The 21,704-nt window shown below is 37.5% G+C and overlaps 1 pseudogene; it reads right to left on the bottom strand.

Annotated features, from left to right (window-relative positions):
* Window positions 1-12,446: 12,446 nt before the first annotated feature.
* Window positions 12,447-15,972, bottom strand: LOC149243087 (putative cytokinin riboside 5'-monophosphate phosphoribohydrolase LOG9; annotated as a pseudogene).
* Window positions 15,973-21,704: the final 5,732 nt, after the last annotated feature.

The following is a 21,704-nucleotide window of genomic DNA, read 5'->3' as shown; positions in this document are numbered from 1 at the left end:
CATGTTTACATGTATTTCCAAGTGAGATATGCCCGGGGGATTAAAGAACTTAGATGCATCTATGAAAAATAAATGTTATCCATATTACATGAAGTTAAGAGATAGTGTCCATGCATCATATGAAGACACTTCAAAGTAAAAATATATCAAAATAGTTTGAGTTACATCTTGTAACAAATAATATCTTCATAAGTGCAACAAAAAAGTGTTGTAAATATATTAGGTTATGACATTGAAATTATATACAAAGAGGGAAAAAATATTGTGGTAGATGCACTCTCGAGGTAAGATGAAGAAACAAAGGATTACTATGTTCTACATCCAATCCAAAATATGACTTGTTGGTGGAAGCAAGAAGAGAAAGTATACAAGATCATTTCAAAGTTATAGGAGGACTTGGATGCAGTGGAAAAAATTATGTGCAATAATGAACTAATGAAGTATCAAAGATCACTTAAGTAATAATACTCAACTCAAATAGAATATTCTTTTGGAATTACACACTTCTCCTATGAAAGAACATTTAGGGTTCTTGAAAACATATCGCGGGATCAATATATTTTTATGGGGTAGGAGGTCTTAAAGAATATGTGAAAATTTTTATGTTGAATGTGTGGTGCGATAGAAGAATAATATGTGAAAAATTATATGTTTAATGTGTGGTGCGATAGAAGAATAAGGGATATAGAATCAAGAGCATATGTATCCTACAAACATTAGTTGTACCAATCTAGCTTTAGGAAGAAGTTTCAATTGTTTTTATTATAGGTTTACCCAAATATGAAAGAACGAATTCCATTATCGTAGTGGTAGATTGAATGAAAAGTATTGGAATTTTCCTCTGTTTCTCATCCTTATCAAGAAATTCCAATGGAAAAAGAATTCATGAAAACAACCAAAGATTATTGTAAGTGACAAATATATAGTTCTCAATGGAATTTGTTTTCTTATTTGGGTACTTAATTGGCTCATAACTCATCTTACCATCCTCAATCTTATCTACAAACTAATATGACGAATAAATGTTTACAAGAATATATATTACATGACCAAATCACAAAATTGAAGAAACAAAATATCAACGACTTGAAAATTAGCCTCTTGGACGGGGTAACCTCCTTTACATCACACAAATGAACAATTCTTGGATGATACAATTGAAAAGACCTCGTTGGTATATATAGAAGTCTAAGGGGTCACAATATAATCAGAGCCTACATAAAAATAATAATGTAAGTGCACAAGAATAACAATAGTGGGATTCTATGGTGCACAACAATAATAATATGGGAATACATGGGCAAAAAAATAAAAATAGGAGGCTATACTAACAATAACAATAGGGGACTACACTAGTATTCTAGGTGCCTAACATGCCCCTATCCTTCAAAAAAAAAAATCCTCAACAATTGAGTAGTTATGGGTGCTTCTATATAAAATTCTTGTCCTCCTATGTAGAATCTTCAACGAGTAAGTTCTTCCACTTAATAAGATACTCTGAAATTGATCAATTTTGTAGCTGTTAGGTTCTTGTTTCCATGCTTGATTCGGGATCCAATATGATTTTTCCTTCTTCATCAAGTTCTCACAACACTTTTTGAACTAGGATCTTGTCACCAATAACCTAGGTGTACTTGCGAAGATGTAGACAATGTTGGAAATAATACTGAGAGGGGGGGTGAATCAGTATTATCTAGCAATTTACCAAATCTTCCTTATTTGATCTTTTGAAATATTCTTGCATATCAGTACCATAAAACAATGAGCATGAATAAAGAAAATAGACAGTCACACCAAAGAACACAAGATGTAAGGTGGAAACCCAATGCGGGAGAAAAACCACCTGCTGCAATATGTCTCTATCTTCTTTCAAGAAAATCTTTTTACAATGATTTTGTACTGGTGCAGTCCTTTACCAGCACGCAGGCTGCAACCTGCAGAGAGCTACAACTCTCTCTCGTTTTCCAGTCTCTCCTGGAAGGGAGCTACAACCCCCTACTTCTTTTCATGAAGAATCAAATGATCAACAAGTATACAACAGATACAGTCTACTACAGATATCAGATCAGTAATTACAGAAACAACCCAGAACACCTTATGGACAGAAATATACAGTCAACAGATCATCTTAAGACAGGGACGCATATTTTCTTTCTGTGGCCTGCGACTGGACGCAGTGTACCTTATGCTGTTCTGCGTGCAGACGCACTGTTCCTCTTTGCTTTTCTGCGACCGACGCACACAGAAACACTATCGCGCCGCGTCTTTCGCTTCAGAGACGCACCCAATACCACAGTCGCGCCGCGCCCTTTGCCTCAGAGACGCACCTGAGCCTTTACTGTACTGCGTCCCGGCGCACTTTCCCTTCACTGAATCTGCGTCCCTTCAGATATAGAAGATAAGAGGACTTCAGAACCAACCCAAACACTCAGATCCACAGATCTGATCATGCGCCATATAGATCGTAGTCCATTAGAAGATTCGCCCTTATAGATTTGGACTAGATCTCACCAAGAGATATTCAACCAAGATGATGCACAATCCAAATGAACTCCTTTGCTTTATATAGGCAAGCTTCTCCCCAAAGCGTGGAACAATACCACGAGCCGACACCATAGAAACACAAAACCGTCGGCTAGATACCACACAAGAAACCCCCACGTGCTTTTCTCTGCCTTGAAATGTGTGCACTGGGCGGACGCACCTCCTGAACGGCTGGCCTGCGTCCCTGGACGCGGGTTCTGCATGGTCTACCTGTGGGGACGCACTTGCTGAACATATTTTCTGCGTCCTTCTTGATTTATCACCTGAATGAGTTTGCCATCAAGGACAACACCTGAATCATAATGCCAACAAACTCCCCCTTTGGACTTGATGGCAACCACATAATCTTCAGCTTCATCATTCTCCCCCTTTGACATCAAGGGCAAAGGGTATGCTCCCCCTATGCTCATGCTTCTCCAGATCTGTAACCAGAAATCCATCATGAAGGAGACAGAGACATATTGCAGCTATTTCCAAGATCTCCTTCTCCATAATGCCAACAATGCATTATGTGCTCCCCCTGAGCCTATACCATCAATAGGAAGAGGATCAATAGTGAGATGATGCATCAACAACCCCCAGCTTTTGCCTGAGGTATTCAAAAGTGTCCCTGGGCAACGGTTTGGTGAAAATATCAGCAACTTGTTCCTTAGAAGGAACATACTCCAACTTGACCTTCTGTTCAAGTACTTGTTCCCGGAGAAAATGGTACTTGATTGGTATGTGCTTGGTTTTTGAATGCATAACCGGATTCTTTGAGATGCTGATTGCACTTGTGTTGTCACATAGGATAGGAATAGGAGGTGTACAAGTGATTTGATAATCCTGCAAAGTCTGCATCATCCAAAGAAGTTGGGTGCAACAAGATGCAGCAGCAACATATTCCGCTTCAGCTGTAGACAAGGCAATTGAACTCTGTTTCTTGCTGAACCAAGATACCAGTCTGGGACCCATAAAGAATGCACCACCACTTGTGCTTTTCCTGTCATCCACGCTTCCGGCCCAATCTGCATCTGTATAAGCATGAAGAGTGAGATCTGTATCTCTAGGATACCATAGGCCATAATTTTGAGTCCCTTGAAGATATTTGAAGATTCTCTTCACTGCTTGAAGATGAGTCTCCTTTGGATTTGCCTGAAACCTTCCAACTATTCCAACTGCATGCATGATGTCTGGTCGGGTACCTGTCAAATATAGTAAACTTCCAATCATAGATCTGTAGGTTGGTTGATGTACTGCTGCAGATTCATCATTTGCACTGAGACTACATCCTGTGACCATGGGTGTACATACTGGTTTTGCATCTTCCATGCCATATTTCTTCAAAATCTGCTTGAGATACTTGGTTTGAGATAAAAAGATTCCTCCTTTCTTTTGTTGGATTTGCAAACCAAGGAAGTATGTCAGTTCTCCTAGCAAGGACATCTCAAATTCTTTCTGCATGACCGAGGCAAAGCTTTGACTCATAGCTTCTTCATTACTGCCAAAAATAATGTCATCTACATACACAACAAGTATTAGTAATTTGTCATTTTCAACTTTTATATAAAGATTGCTATCTGCTGAACCTTTTGAAAAACCTTGTTGATGAAGATATTTGTCCAACCGGTAGTACCAAGCCCTTGGAGCTTGTTTGAGACCATAGAGAGCCTTTTTTAATCGGCATACAAGATTTGGATCGTTTCCAAGAATGAAACCATCTGGCTGTTCAATGTACACTTCTTCATCCAAGTCTCCATTTAGAAAGGCTGATTTCACATCCATTTGAAGTACTTTGAAGTTCTGACAACTTGAGAGAGCAAGAAACATTCGGATGGCCTCAAGTCTTGCAACAGGAGCAAAAGTTTCTTCAAAGTCTATTCCTTCTTGCTGTGCATACCCTTTACAAACAAGTCTGGCTTTGTTTCTAATTACTTCTCCATTTTCATTCAATTTATTTTTGAAAACCCATTTTGTTCCGATAACATTCTTATCCTTTGGTCTAGGAACCAGCTCCCAAGTGTTGTTCTTTTCGATTTGCTCAAGTTCTTCATCCATTGCTTTCACCCAACATTCATCTTTGCATGCCTCTTTCACATTTTGTGGTTCAGTAGAGGAGAGTAATGCCAAATAACTTGAAGCTTCTACAACTGTTCTTCTAGTTTGTATACCTGCTTCTTTTTGTCCCATGATCTGAGATTCTGGATGGTTCTTTTGAACATATCTGGATGGAGTCTTTTCTTCTATTCTTGTTCTTTCTTCTGCTTCTTCGTGAGGTCCTTCTTGAGATTGTTCTTGCGGTTCTTCTTCTTCATCATTCTGTCTTTGAGGGTAGCTTTCATCTTCTTCAATGTCTTCACGATGTATTTGCCTAGGAATGTATCCCTTCTCATCAACCACTACATCAATGCTGTCAACAATTCTGCCAAGTCTTTTATTGTAGCATTTGTATGCTTTGCTATGTGGAGAGTAGCCAAGAAGAATTCCTTCATCTGCTCTAGGATCAAGTTTGCCAAGCTGCTCCTCAGTATTCTTGATATAGCATTTGCTCCCAAAGATTTTGAAGTGCTTTATCGAAGGAGTTTTACCACTCCAGAGCTCATGAGGAGTTTGAGTGCTGTTCACTCGGACATTTGTCTTGTTGAGAATAATAACTGCCGCATGTGCAGCTTCACCCCAGAAGGTTGCAGGAGTTCCTGATTCATCAAGCATAGCACGAGCCATTTGCTGGATTGTTCTGTTCATTCTTTCCACTACTCCATTTTGCTGAGGAGTTCTAGCTGTAGAAAATTCTCTCCTTATCCCATGTTCATCACAGAAATCGAAAAATTCATTTGAAGTAAATTCTCCACCTCTGTCGGATCTGAGGCACTTAATTTTGTGACCTGATTCATTTTCAACCAAAGCTTTGAAGGATTTGAATTTTTCGAAAGCTTCATCTTTGTGCTTCATAAGTCCTAACCAAACAAACCTGGAGAAATCGTCAATAAATAATATCAAGTATTCCTCTCCTCTAGGTGTTCTTTTTCTGAATGGTCCACATACATCTGTATGTACTAGCTCAAGAGGCATGCTGGCTGATCCTTCTTTCTCTGGAAAGTTAGTTCTGGTCTGTTTTCCAAACTGACATGATCTGCATATGGTGTTGTCAGGAATTTTGATATCTGGAAGATCGCGAACTGCCTGATATTTGCAAACTTTCCTTATTTGTGAGAAGCTTAGATGTCCCAACCTTCGATGCCATAACCAGTGCTCTTCCTCCTTGCTTAGATAGCATTGTTGTTGTCCTTCATCAAATATGTATAGATTATTTGGAGTTCTTTTTCCTTTGAGAACTGTTTTACCTGTATCAAGATCACGAACAAGACATCCATTTGATCTGAATATAACCTCGGTTCTTTGATCACACATCTGGCTTACACTTAGAAGATTATGCTTTAGTCCATCAACAAACAAAACATTTCCAGCCTTAACATCTTCTTTTAAAGGAGCAATACCTTTTCCTTTTATAGTTGCAGGAGTATCATTTCCAAAAGAGACTTTCTTTCCCTTTTCTAAATTAGAATAAGATTCAAGTTTTTCTTTATCACCTGTCATATGCTTTGAACATCCACTGTCAATGTACCATAGATTTTCTTGTCCTTCTGCATAGAATGCTATCCCACATCTTTCTGTTTGAGGTTCCTTTATTTTCCATGTTTTGGTGCCTGAGGCTTGTTCCTTTTTTTGTTCTTGTACCTTTCTTTCCAGAAACCTGCTTCTGCATTCAAAGTCTTCATGTCCAAAATTATTGCAAATAGAGCATTCAACCTCATTTTCAAGAGCTGAAAAGTTGTTATAGGTCCTTTTTGTAATCCCTGTCATACTTCTTTGTTTTTGAGCTTCCCTAGTCATGATTGTTTTATACGCAACACATTGAGCTGCTTTGTGACCAAAGTTATGGCAAGAAAAGCATTGTCCATTGAAGAAGTTTCTGCGATTATTGAATCTACCAGCCAACTGATTGTAATTTCTATTTTCATCTATTCTTGAACCAAATTGGGAAGATTTTACCTGTGGCTGGTTGTGGCTTTTGTTCACCCTTAAGCTGGATTGCCCCTGATAGTTTCTGTTTGACGTTTGTCCCTGCTTTACCTGATGATCTTCCTTGTGCTCTTGCTCATTTCTTCTTGCTGCATCAAGATAACTTTTTGAAGTGGATGCTTGAGAAGTTTCTCCATTATAGCCCAGACCTGTCTTATTTAGTGGAGACCGCTGCACACTGATAATCTCATTCAAAGTTTCAGATCCTTTGACAAACTTGAGATTAATAGTTTTTGTTTTCTCAATTTCTTTTCTAAGACCAACAATTTCACCTTCTAATTTTTCAAGATGTTTTTCCTTTTCATCAATTTGAAATTGTAGAGTATCAATAATCATGTTCTTTTCTTCTATACATCTCTTGAGTCTAGTAATTTCATCATAAAGGTTATCCACATCTACAGCATCCTCATAATCATCATCTTCAAATGCCATTAACAATCTATATTTGTTACCTTGTTCATCTTCATCACTGTTTGATAAGCCATCACTATCTTTATGGGTGTAGTAGCTTTTCTTATTTGCACTCTGTTTCTTGTTCCATCTAACTGGTTCCTTTCCTTTATCCTTATAAGAGCATTTTGCAGCATAATGACCTACTCTTCCACAAGCAAAACATTTGAAAGGTAGCTTACCTCTGAACCTTCCAGAACCCCTTTGAAGATTTCTGACAAAATTTGATTCTTCTTCCTCTTCTTCTGGAACATGACTTGCTTCATAGTGATCTTCTTTGCCTGATGCTTTAAAAGCAGCTTCCCTTCTGTCTGATGGACCTCCCTTTCTCATTTCATAAGCAGTTAGAATTCCATGCAGCTGAGACATAGTGAGAACACGGAGATTTTCCTTTTCTTCTACTGCAGATACTTTAGATTCAAACTTGGGGGATAAAGATCTTAGAATCTTTTGAACTACTATAGTCTCTTTTATTTCTTCACCCAAATTTTTCATACAATTAACAATCTCATCTACCCGAAGAAAATAATTAGCCACACTTTCATCATTATACATCTTGAGAGTCTCATATTGAATCCTGAGAGTTTGAAGTTTAGCTTCTTTTACCTGTTCATCTCCTTCATAGCTAGTGATCATTTTGTCCCATATCTCTTTTGCTGATTTGAAGTGCATGACCTTCATGAACTCTGTTTGAGATATACTTCCTAATAGAGTACTGACTGCTTTTGCATTTGTTTCATACTGCTTTTTCTCAGCTGGATCTGTAGGAGTAGCTGAAGGAAAGGCATAGCCTGATTCTACAATGTTCCAAACTTCTGTACCAAGAGATTGAAGATATGCAGTAACTCTTACCTTCCAATAATTGAAGTTTGTCCCATCGAAGACGGGTGGCCTGATTGATGCTTCTCTCTCGTAGTTGCTCATGATGAACGATCTACCTTCAAGCGATCAAGCTTTTCTGAAGGACCTGCTCTGATACCAATTGTTGGAAATAATACTGAGAGGGGGGGTGAATCAGTATTATCTAGCAATTTACCAAATCTTCCTTATTTGATCTTTTGAAATATTCTTGCATATCAGTACCATAAAACAATGAGCATGAATAAAGAAAATAGACAGTCACACCAAAGAACACAAGATGTAAGGTGGAAACCCAATGCGGGAGAAAAACCACCTGCTGCAATATGTCTCTATCTTCTTTCAAGAAAATCTTTTTACAATGATTTTGTACTGGTGCAGTCCTTTACCAGCACGCAGGCTGCAACCTGCAGAGAGCTACAACTCTCTCTCGTTTTCCAGTCTCTCCTGGAAGGGAGCTACAACCCCCTACTTCTTTTCATGAAGAATCAAATGATCAACAAGTATACAACAGATACAGTCTACTACAGATATCAGATCAGTAATTACAGAAACAACCCAGAACACCTTATGGACAGAAATATACAGTCAACAGATCATCTTAAGACAGGGACGCATATTTTCTTTCTGTGGCCTGCGACTGGACGCAGTGTACCTTATGCTGTTCTGCGTGCAGACGCACTGTTCCTCTTTGCTTTTCTGCGACCGACGCCCACAGAAACACTATCGCGCCGCGTCTTTCGCTTCAGAGACGCACCCAATACCACAGTCGCGCCGCGCCCTTTGCCTCAGAGACGCACCTGAGCCTTTACTGTACTGCGTCCCGGCGCACTTTCCCTTCACTGAATCTGCGTCCCTTCAGATATAGAAGATAAGAGGACTTCAGAACCAACCCAAACACTCAGATCCACAGATCTGATCATGCGCCATATAGATCGTAGTCCATTAGAAGATTCGCCCTTATAGATTTGGACTAGATCTCACCAAGAGATATTCAACCAAGATGATGCACAATCCAAATGAACTCCTTTGCTTTATATAGGCAAGCTTCTCCCCAAAGCGTGGAACAATACCACGAGCCGACACCATAGAAACACAAAACCGTCGGCTAGATACCACACAAGAAACCCCCACGTGCTTTTCTCTGCCTTGAAATGTGTGCACTGGGCGGACGCACCTCCTGAACGGCTGGCCTGCGTCCCTGGACGCGGGTTCTGCATGGTCTACCTGCGGGGACGCACTTGCTGAACATATTTTCTGCGTCCTTCTTGATTTATCACCTGAATGAGTTTGCCATCAAGGACAACACCTGAATCATAATGCCAACAGACAACTCCAATTTGTATGCCATAGTACCAATCTTTTACAACACCTTGTAAGGACCATAGTAATTGGGTGATAATTTATTATGCTTAATAGTTTTCTTGAGGGACATAAATTTGTATGGTTGTAGTCGTAAAAATACCCTATAGCCTACATCAAAACTTCTTTCACTTGGATGTTGATCTACCTATTATTTCATTCGATTTTGCGCCAGACTGGGGTTATCCTTTAAGAGTTCGAGAACTTGTTGTTGATGCTTGATGTGATCTTCCACTATTTAAACCTTAGAATTTTCTCTTAAATACGATGTGATGGATGGTGGATGATATCCATAAAGTTCCATAAATGGCATCATTTTTTCTACAGTATGGAAGGGATTTTTATATCACCATTCAATAATACGTAACCACTTGACCGAGTGTTTTTTTTTATTAGATTAAAGTAAACACAGATATCCTTCCAAAAATTTGTTCACTATCTCAGTTTTCTCATCAGATTGAGGATGATCAGATGATCTATGAGCTAATTGGGTACCAATAGAAGAAACTAATTTCATCCAAAAATTTCCCGTGAGAATGAGATCTCTATCACTTACAATAATATTTGGGTTTCCATGTAGCCTTTGAATTCTTTCCATAGATTCAGTAGCAACTTTATTGGCTATAAACGGATAAGATAATGCAGAAAAGTGTGCATACTTGGTAAGTCTATCAACTATCACCATGATGAAACTATTTCCTTCAAACTTGGGTAAACCTGTGATAAGATTTATTGAGACCTCCCCCCACTGCTGACATGGAATGGATAAAGGTTATAAAAAACTAGGGATCCTAATTGTCTCTACTTTATTTTGTTGGAAAACCAAACATTATGCGAAAAAAATTGAATATCAGATTTAAAACCATCCCAAAAAAGTCCTTCTTGACCCTGTGGTAAGTTTTTTAATATCTAGAGTTCCCTCGTAAGGGGAAGGTGTGCAACTCAAAAAGAATATTTTGTTTGAGTTTGGAATTCCTATAGAGATATAAAAAATCTTTGCACCATAATGAATCATTTTTCCACATAAATGTATTTGATGCATTATGATCTTGTTGCGACTTTTGAATGAGTGTCCACACCTCTTGACCATTATTTCATTCATCCCTTGAGTCATTTATCTAATTAGGTTGGATAATAGAAATGGAACATAGAAATTCTTCCATATCCTCATCCTTTCTTGAGAGCGCATTTGCAGCAAAATTTTTCTTCCTTTCTTTTCAAATGATTTAAAATTCATAAACCAAAATCTTGGTCACCAATTTTTGCTACTGTTTTGAAGATAATAATTGTTCCAAAAAGGATTTAAGACTACCGTGATATTTTTTTACCTTAAAGTTTCTTCCCATTAGGTAAGGTCACCATTACTTTAGTGCATGCATTATTGCCAACATTTCATTCTCATAAATAGGTTTGTGTATTTACTTTCCCTCATTAGACAACTTTCAAAAGAAATAGGTCTTCCTTCTTGCATTAAGTCAACACAAATCCCATTTCCTGAGGCTTCACATTCCATGGTAAAGGTTTTTGTGAAGTCTGGTGTAGCTAAGATTGGTTCTTGGCACAACCTCTCTTTAAGATGTTCTAAGGCCTTAGTTTCTTTTGGAGTCCAATAAAATGCATCTTTATTTAGTAATGTTGTTAGAGGCGTTGTTATTCTCCCATAATTCTTAACAAACATGCGATAATACCAGGTAAACCCGATAAATCCATGAAGATGCTTTAGGGTTGTTGTTATTTTCCATTCCTTAATGGTTTTGGTTTTTTAGGATCTATCTTAAAACCATCATGAGATACAATATGACCCAAATATTCCAACTCATGTACTCCAAAGAAACATTTGGAGGGTTTTGCATATAACTAGCAATTGCACCAAATGTTGCAAAAGGAACACCGTAAGGCATAAATTGGAGAAGAATCCGACCATATAATGCAACAATGATGTTGTAACAATGTTATTCTCATGCCTCTGTTCTGCAACGAATTCTGGAGCCATTTGTCTAAGTTGGCCTTTCCGACACGCCTAATCCTTTCCTCTTCATCAACATCTTTTTCTTCTGCATTGACATCTGCCCGAGTTGCCTTCTTGCTGCTTTGACAATAGTTGTTGAGGCACATCATCTAAATCATCCTCCTCCCTATTTTCACATGCCACACTACTTGCATCTCCATAATCATGACTTGTTTTCGTTTCTAATATTTTAGACCTCGCATTCTCTCCCTCAAGAAGTGATTCAGCGCTTGATGCTTCTAGGTCATCTTCTAGAATCTGTGTTCACTTTAACAGACATACTGGCCATTGACAAATTCGATCATCATAATTCATCTACTTGTAATATGGCTGTTTAACCAACATTGTATGAATGAAATGAAACTACAATACCATGGACAATTCCATTACCATTCATATATTGTTGCTTTATTAGCCAAGTAATATAAACTATCACATTTGTTACATCCATTCATCGGGTAAAGCAATCGCACTAAGATTTTAATCCTACAACTCTCTAGTTTATGCAAACATATTAATCATGGAAAGAACTATAACGTTGTCTCATGTCTTTTTCCTATCTGGGCAAACAGCTGAATTTGAGTAGATCTCATGCAAAATGTGGCTGCAAATTCATCTGAGTTGGCTGCAAATTGTCAACACTATGTGGCTGCAAATTGCCAACACTCCACAAAAGCACGGTCCACAGAGGGATTGGATACACAACACTCCACAAAAGCACGGTTCACAGAGGGATTGAATATACAATCTATTTAGGACCTCTTGTTTGTAGGATAAAGGACCCACTTCCATGCAGCGATTTGACTACCAAAATCTATAAAGATGCACATACTCTCACCACATACTCAACTATAGACAAACAAACATAGTAAGAAATTAAAGTTTTCTTTTCTATTATTTTGAGGAGCTTCTGCCCAACTTTTTCGGCATTCACTGTGCTCTTGGGTATAGAGAAAACAAAAACACCCAAAACACATTTAGGACATATTAAAAGATCAAATAAATATCAATGTCATGTATTGCAATCATGTTAATGCCTGCAATTAGATTCCATGGAATAGTTCATTCCACATAATTTACAAATGTTGCAACAATGAATCATCATTCAAAACAAACAACTGCCCACAATTGGGGACCAAGCTAGGTCAAATTTATTACGAATGCAAATCAGAGGCTGCAGGGTATCCTAGTCATTCAATTTCCCAGTTTCTTCGAGGAGCAACCCTGTAGTGTATAGGTACATATTCCTGCACAGAATATCCAAATTACAAATGTTTTTAATCCCTGTCACCAGAATATATGAATATATAACTAAATGATGAGCAGTCAAAAGTTCTAATCCATTAATGATAACATTTTATTTTGGATACCAATCCTGACCATGTTCTTTTCTAGACACTACAAGCAGTCAAAAGTTCTAATCCATTAATGATAACATTTTATTTTGGATACCAATCCCTGACCATGTTCTTTTCTAGACACTGCAAACATCAATCTACAATCACTTCCATAACATTCTCCCTACCTCCATCCTGGCTATAAGTTATTTTCCTGTTGGAGCAGACACAACAATATGCCATGCAGAAGGCTTTATAAATCCCTCTTCAACACCCTTATCAAATAAGGCAAGCAAGCAATTGTAATAACCATCAACATTAAGTAAACCCACCTGCACTTTCAGTAAGTTATGACTGATCAATACTCGTGAAGATCAATGGTAAGGGCACTGAATGAACTCTAAAACAATTCAACATTAAACAGTGGATATGTACCGGCTTATCATGAATGCCTAGCTGTGACCATGTGATCATCTCTAGCAGCTCTTACATTGTCCCATAACCACCTTCAATCAGCCAAATCTTGAAGAAATCAGGGAATGGAATATAAAAGGATTTGTCTCTCACCAGGCTCCTATTGATATAGCTCCTATTGTGTCTTCAAAGGTCCTTCCAAACATACTAAAAACCTAGCTATACAATTACAACCAAACAGTTGAGGTACATTGAAAGAAAATTTGAACCAGAAGTACATAAGAAGTAAATCAATTATTATCATTGATAGTATATATCAAGAAATGGATGTGTCCTGACATGATGGTAACTAATTGAACTTGTGAGATGCTCTTTCAGTATCTCTGCTTTCCCAGCGAAATAGATATTCATTGCTACTAAGGAATTGTGTTCAGATCTTGAGATGACTAGGTAAAGTATCCAATCCACTAAATTTCGATTCATATTCAGGGGTTTGAGCGTGTTATCCACTTCTCTCTGCACCCGAACTATTGCAGCTAGAGCGAGACAAACTTGTTTTTTCTTTTCCAGAAAATGTTGGGGCCATGAGTGGCAATCGAAAATTGTAAATTTATTTTTTCTTTTCCAGAAAATGTTGGGGCCATGAGTGGAAATCGACAACTGTAAATTTATTTCGTTGTTGGCTTTTCCCAGAAAAAAACATGGAAGGAAAAAGAAAATGTTGGGGCCATGAGTGGAAATCGAAAACTGTAAATTTATTTAGCTGTTCGCTTTTCCCAGGAAAAAACATAGAAGGAAAAGCCCTCTGCCTGCCAAGAACCAAATATTTAGAACCAAAGACTATGGCTATAAAAACAGTCATTGCCATGGCGTAAACTCGTGCTTTTGTTCTTCATTTGATGGTGGTGGTTAGATAGTAACTTATGCTGGTTATTAAGAACCTTATTCAACTGGGTTTGTTTCAACTCCAGCTCGGTTTCAATCTGTGTGGGACAGGGATAGAGAAATGAAATAGGGACGCCAGCCAGCTACGAAGTTGGAAGTCGTGAGGAAGCTCATGATTAAGACACTATATTTTCGCCTGGAATTGGATTTCCTCGACTGGGCTCTAGTACTCAATTAACGAGGTCAACTACATGTGTTTCCTTTACCTTTTACGTTGCTCCTGGAACTCAATCCCCTGCATCTTAATAACCCCTAGGAACAAGCGCTTTAGTTATCGATTTCAGTCTGCCCTTTCCCGTATCCACATGAACTTTTAATTGGATGATAATTTCAGCACAGAACAACGCTTTGGCTATGCAGTGCACCTGGCTTCTCAAGATGCAATTAAACTTAATCGCAATTAACAACAAACCATCCTATTTATCATACCCCAAAAAGTTTCTTAAAAATGTGAGGTATCAAATCACCTAGAAGAGAAATAAAAGCATCATCTTGATGAGCCATTTTGGCCTTCCTTTCATGCATGTTAGCAACAGTCTTTACTTCACCGACTGTATGACTAGATATCTGTGATATAATTTACCATCTTAAACAGTTTAGGTTGTAGGATCTTTCAACAACATCGATAGTAAAACTATTTCAATTAGATAAAAAGCCAAAATAGTCATGCCCATAGCATCAAAAGCACATCAATCAGTTGCAATATGCAAAATCCTAATCATCCAATTTCAGAGCAATCAGTCCTTGGAAAAGGAAACTAGAAACCTTATACCAGTAATTTCACTGCAATACATTGTTCCTCTTAGCATGTTTGACTGATGTTATACAACAAAACATCAGGTTCAATAGGTCATTGTTCTTTATTTTATCTCCCTCTCTTATATCCTCTGTTCTATTCTGTGTACCTTCTGATTAGTCTGATACTGTTCTGGTTGGCCTGGATTTAGAGAAGTTTGAGATAACTGTCCCATTTTCATTTCAAAGATGGACTAAAGATTAGTAATATGAAAAGGCCAGTAACCACTAATTTCCCAAACTGTTTGGCGCAACAGATATAGACACCAATGGTTCAATGTCATTTAACATGAAATAAAAGTTACTTGTAGATAAACATAATCACTTGGTTGAAATTTTTTAAGTTAATTAAACAGAGAAAAAGGATGAATCCCTTAATTTTAGAGTGACAGTTCCTTTAAGCCTCCATCATTTTCATTTAGCTTGAATTGCATTTCTTGTGAAAACCATGTAAATAAATAACGTTATCCTATAACAAAAGAGAAGAGTCACTATAACGTTCTTTTCTAGACACTGCAAACATCAATCTACAATCACTTCCATAACATTATCCCTACCTCCATCCTGGCTATAAGTTTTTTTCCTCTTGGAGCAGACACAACAATATGCCATGCACAAGGCTTTATAAATCCCTCTTCAACAGCCTTATCAAATAAGGCAAGCAAGCAATTGTAATAACCATCAACATTAAGTAAACCCACCTGCACTTTCAGTAAGTTATGACTGATTAATACTCGTGAAGATCAATGGTAAGGGCACTGAATGAACTCTAAAACAATTCAACATTAAATAGTGGATATGTACCGGCTTATCATGAATGCCTAGCTGTGACCATGTGATCATCTCTAGCAGCTCTTACATTGTCCCATAACCACCTTCAATCAGCCAAATCTTGAAGAAATCAGGGAATGGAATATCAAAGGATTTGTCTCTCACTAGGCTCCTATTGGTATAGCTCCTATTGTGTCTTCAAAGGTCCTTAATCCAAACATACTAAAAACCTAGCTATACAATTCCAACCAAACAGTTGAGGTACATTGAAAGAAAATTTGAACCAGAAGTAAATAAGAAGTAAATCAATTATTATCATTGACAGTATATATCAAGAAATGGATGTGTCCTAACATGATGGTAACTAACTGAACTTGTGAGATGCTCCTTCAGTATGTCTGCTTTCCCAGCGAAATAGATATTCATTGCTACTAAGGAATTGTGTTCGGATCTTGAGATGACTAGGTAAAGTATCCAATCCACTAAAGTTTGATTCATATTGATGGGTTTGAGCGTGTTATCCACTTCCCTCTGCACCCAAACTATTGCAGCTAGAGCGAGACAAACTTGTTTTTTCTTTTCCAGGAAATGTTCGGCCCATGAGTGGCAATCGACAATTGTAAATTTATTTTTTCTTTTCCAGAAAATGTTGGGGCCATGAGTGGAAATCGACAACTGTAAATTTATTTCGTTGTTGGCTTTTCCCAGAAAAAAACATGGAAGGAAAAAGAAAATATTGGGGCCACGAGTGGAAATCGAAAACTGTAAATTTATTTAGCTATTCGGTTTTCCGAGGAAAAAACATAGAAGGAAAAGCCCTCTGCCTGCCAAGAACCAAAGACTATGGCTATAAAAACAGTCATTGCCATGGCGTAAACTCGTGCCTTTGTTATTCATTTGATGGTGGTGGTTAGATAGTAACTTATGTTGGCTATTAAGAAGCTTATTCAACTGGGTCTGTTTTAACTCAAACTCGATTTCAATCTGTGCGGGGTAGGGATAGAGAAATGAAATAGGGACGCCAGCCAGCTACGAAGTTGGAAGTCGTGAGGATGCTCGTGATTAAGACACTATATTTTCGCCTGGAATTGGATTTGCTCGACTGGGCTCTAGTACTCAATTAACGAGGTCAACTACATGTGTTGCCTTTACCTTTTACTTTGCTCCTGGAACTCAATCCCCTGCCTCTTAATAACCCCTAGGAACAAGCGCTTTAGTTATCGATTTCAGTCTGCCCTTTCCCGTATCCACATGAAGTTTTAACTGGATCACAATTTCAGCGCAGAAAAACGCTTTGGCTATGCAGTGCACCTGGCTTCTCAAGATGCAATTAAAACTTAATTGCAATTAACAACAAACCATCCTATTTATCATACCCCAAAAAGTTTCTTAAAAATGTGAGGTATCAAATCACCTAGAAGAGACATAAAATCATCATCTTGATGAGCCATTTTGGCCTTCCTTCCATGCATGTCAGCAATAGTCTTTACTTCACCGACTGTATGACTAGATATCTGTGATATAATTTACCATCTTAAACATTTTAGGTTGTAGGATCTTTCAACAACATCGATAGTAAAACTATTTCAATTACATAAAAAGCCAAAATAGTCATGCCCATAGCATCAAAAGCACATCAATCAGTTGCAATATGCAAAATCCTAATCATCCAATTTCAGAGCAATCAGTCCTTGGAAAAGAAAACTAGAAACCTTATACCAGTAATTTCACTGCAATACATTTTTCCGCTTAGCATGTTTGACTAATGTTATACAACAAAACATTAGGTTCAATAGGTCGTTGTTCTTTATTTTATCTCCCTCTCTTATATCCTCTGTTCTATTCTGTGTACCTTCTGATTAGTCTGATACTGTTCTGGTTGGCCTGTATTTAGAGAAGTTTGAGGTAACTATCCCATTTTCATTTCAAAGATGGACTAAAGATTAGTAATATGAAAAGGCCAGTAACCACTAATTTCCCAAACTATTTGGCGCAGCAAATATAGACACCAATGGTTCAATGTCATTTAACATGAAATAAAAGTTACTTGTAGATAAACACAATCACTTGGTTGAATTTTTTTAAGTTAATTAAATAGAGAAAAAGGATGATTCCCTTAATTTTAGAGTGACAGTTCCTTTAAGCCTCCATCATTTTCATTTAGCTTGAATTGCATTTCTTGTGAAAACCATGTAAATAAATAACGTTATCCTATAACAAAAGAGAAGAGTCACTATAACGTTCTTTTCTAGACACTGCAAACATCAATCTATAATCACTTCCATAACATTCTCCCTACCTCCATCCTGGCTATAAGTTATTTTCCTGTTGGAGCAGACACAACAATATGCCGTGCAGAAGGCTTTATAAATCGCTCTTCAACACCCTTATCAAATAAGGCAAGCAAGCAATTGTAATAACCATCAACATTAGGTAAACCCACCTGCACTTTCAGTAAGTTATGACTGATCAATACTCGTGACAATCAATGGTAAGGGCACTGAATGAACTCTAAAACAGTTCAACATTAAACAATGGATATGTACCGACTTATCATGAATGCCTAGCTGTGACCATGTGATCATCCCTAGCAACTCTTACATTGTCCCATAACCACCTTCAATCAGCCAAATCTTGAAGAAATCAGGGAATGGAATATCAAAGGATTTGTCTCTCACCAGGCTCCTATTGATATAGCTCCTATTGTGTCTTCAAAGGTCCTTAATCCAAACATACTAAAAACCTAGCTATACAATTACAACCAAACAGTTGAGGTACATTGAAAGAAAATTTGAACCAGAAGTACATAAGAAGTAAATCAATTATTATCATTGACAATATATATCAAGAAATGGATGTGTCCTGACATGATGGTAACTAACTGAACTTGTGAGATGCTCTTTCGGTATCTCTGCTTTCCCAACAAAATATATATTCATTGCTACTAAGGAATTGTGTTCAGATCTTGAGATGACTAGGTAAAGTATCCAATCCACTAAAGTTCGATTCATATTCAGGGGTTTGAGCGTGTTATCCACTTCTCTCAGCACCCAAACTATTGCAGCTAGAGCGAGACAAACTTGTTTTTTCTTTTCCAGAAAATTTTGGGGCCATGAGTGGCAATCGACAATTGTAAATTTTTTTTGTCTTTTCCAGAAAATGTTGGGGCCATGAGTGGAAATCGACAACTATAAATTTATTTCGTTGTTGGATTTTCCCAGAAAAAAACATGGAAGGAAAAAGAAAATGTTGGGGCCATGAGTGGCAATCGACAACTAACAACTGTAAATTTATTTTTTCTTTTCCAGAAAATGTTGGGGCCATGAGTGGAAATCGAAAACTGTAAATTTATTTAGCTGTTCGCTTTTCCTAGGAAAAAACATAGAAGGAAAAGCCGTCTACTTTCCAAGAACCAAATATTTAGAACCAAAGACTATGGCTATAGAAACAATCATTCCCACGGTGTAAACTCGTGCTTTTGTTCTTCATTCGGTGGTGGTGGTTAGATAGTAACTTATGGTGGTTATTAAGAAGCTTATTCAACTGGGTGTGTTTCAACTCCAACTCGGTTTCAATTTGTGCGGGGCAGGAATAGAGAAATGAAATAGGGATGCCAGCCAACTACAAAGTTGGAATTCTTGAGGATGCTCGTGATTAAGACACTATATTTTTGCCTAGAATTGGATTTTCTCGACTGGAATCTAGTACTCAATTAACGAGGTCAACTACATGTGTTGCCTTTACCTTTTACTTTGCTCTTGGAACTCAATCCCTTGCCTCTTAATAACCCCTAGGAACATGCACTTTAGTTATCAATTTTAGTTTGCCCTTTCCCGTATCCACATGAAGTTTTAACTGGATCACAATTTCAATGCAGAACAACACTTTGGCTATGCAGTGCACCTCGCTTCTCAAGATGCAATTAAAACTTAATTGCAATTAACAGCAAACCATCCTATTTATCATACCCCAAAAAGTTTCTTAAAAATGTGAAGTATCAAATCACCTAGAAGAGCAATAAAAGCATCATCTTGATGAGCCATTTCAGCCTTCCTTTCATGCATGTCAGCAACAGTCTTTACTTCACCGACTGTATGACTAGATATCTGTGATATAATTTACCATCTTAAACAGTTTAGGTTGTAGGATCTTTCAACAACATTGATAGTAAAACTATTTCAATTAGAGCTTATTATCTTTCATGGTTTCCCTGCAATACCCCTTAATTCAACTTCTTTTCCTTCCATACAAAATTTGATGAAAAGTTCTTGAAAATTAAAAGCTATTGTACCCAAGGATTGTAGCCATTGGACTCCTAGTACAACGTCAACACCTCCCATTGGAATGGAAAGCATTGGGCTAGTCAATACATATTCTCCCATGGATAGCTTGATATTATGGTACTTTCCAGAGCAATTTATTATTCCTCCATTTGCAATCATCACTCGACATTGTGGTGCTGGATATAGGAAGCAATTCAATTCTTTTGCTACCTTACAATGAATAAAATTGTGGGTGCTTCCTGAATCAATCAACACTATTACCTTTTTCTTTTTGATTTGTGCTTCTATCTTGATGGTTTGAGAAGTGGTAATTCCCACCAATGCATTACAAGATATGGTCAGATTTATTTTTTCTTCATCTAGGCTTTGTTCCTGGAGTATATCCTCTTCTTTTGACATTTCTTGCTCCTTTTCTTCTTCCTCTTCACAATCTATGTAGAATAATTTCTTCTCAGCACACTTATGACCTTTAGTGTATTTGCTATCACAACTGTAACAAAGCCCTTTTTCTCTTTTTTCTTCCAATTTTTGTGGTGTCAACCTTATAGGTTGTGGAAGACTAGGGGCAACAACACTTCCGTCTTCATTGTTGTGAGTGGTATGCTTCCTAGTTGCCATAATTTTGCTTTCCATTTTTTTTGCTAACCTGAATGCCTTCTCTAATGAATCAGGTTCCCAAAGGCGAACATCATGTTGGATATTATCCTTTAAAGACCCTATGAACACATCAATCCTATGCTCCTTTGGAATATCTTTTACCCTTATGTTTAATTTTTGGAACTCCTCAATGTGCTCCATTATTGAACCCTTTTGTTTGATACTTATCAATTGGCTAAAAAAAGTGTTGATTTTTGTATCCTCATAATGTGTTATCAATTCTTCCGTAAAAATTGTCCAAGTGATAAATTGTTTACGAGAGCAAAGCCATTGATACCATACAAAATGATTTGGTTCCAAATATAAAGTTTCCATATGTACCTTTTGTGTGTTTTGCACATTATTGAGATCGAAGAATTGCTCCATCTGTAATATCCATGTGGCGGGATCATTGCCATCAAACTTCCTCATATCGATTTTTGGAATATGGTGAGTCTTCGATCCAACATTAGAGTCTATGGAATCATGATTAACATTTATTTTGTTCTCATCATGAGTTTCCTTTAATACCCTTTCACCCTTAGTGACCATTTCTTGTAGCAACTTATTCATATTTATCTTCAATTCTTCCATCTTATCATCCATGCCATCAATTTTAGCGTCCATGCCATTCACCTTAGCTTCCATGCCATCCATCTTAGCTTCTACGACTTTCTTTAAACAATCCATCTTAGCTTCTACACCTTTCTTTAAAACATCCATCTTAGCTTCTACATCTTTCCTTAAACAATCCATCTTAGATTCTGTTGCTTTTTGTGCAAGGGACACTTGTTGCACTTGTTCTTGTAATTTTGATATATCATATAGCGTTTCTTCTTCTTCTTCATGAGTCATGCTAGAGTTTTCAGGTTCCTTACTAGGTGTTTGCATTTTCTTTCCTCGGGGCATCAGTTACCGATAATAATGCTCTATTATGCCCTTTGAATTCCTTCAAAATAAATTTTCAAACCAAGCTTAAGCAAAAAATTTAAGAAAATCTACACACCTTTTTTCACTTTGTAGGAGCTCGATATTGTCTCTGATGTATCTCTGTATTTTCCGTTCATATAATTCTGAATTTATGACCTGTAGTAGCTCTCTGTGTCCTCTTTCTAATGCCACAAGTCTGACCCAAATTGGACTCTCCAAGGAAGAGTTATGTGAAATCTCCCACAGTGACTTGATTATAGACTAGTTCAGTAGAGCGAACTTGTACGACGTGCCACGAGTCACTGTTTC

This window comes from Pinus tabuliformis, chromosome 8 (genome assembly GCF_031772625.1).
Source record: "Pinus tabuliformis cultivar Carrire ecotype Pingquan chromosome 8, CPIR1, whole genome shotgun sequence".
In the NCBI taxonomy this organism is placed as follows: domain Eukaryota; kingdom Viridiplantae; phylum Streptophyta; class Pinopsida; order Pinales; family Pinaceae; genus Pinus; species Pinus tabuliformis.
This window is presented reverse-complemented; position numbering and strand designations above follow the sequence as displayed.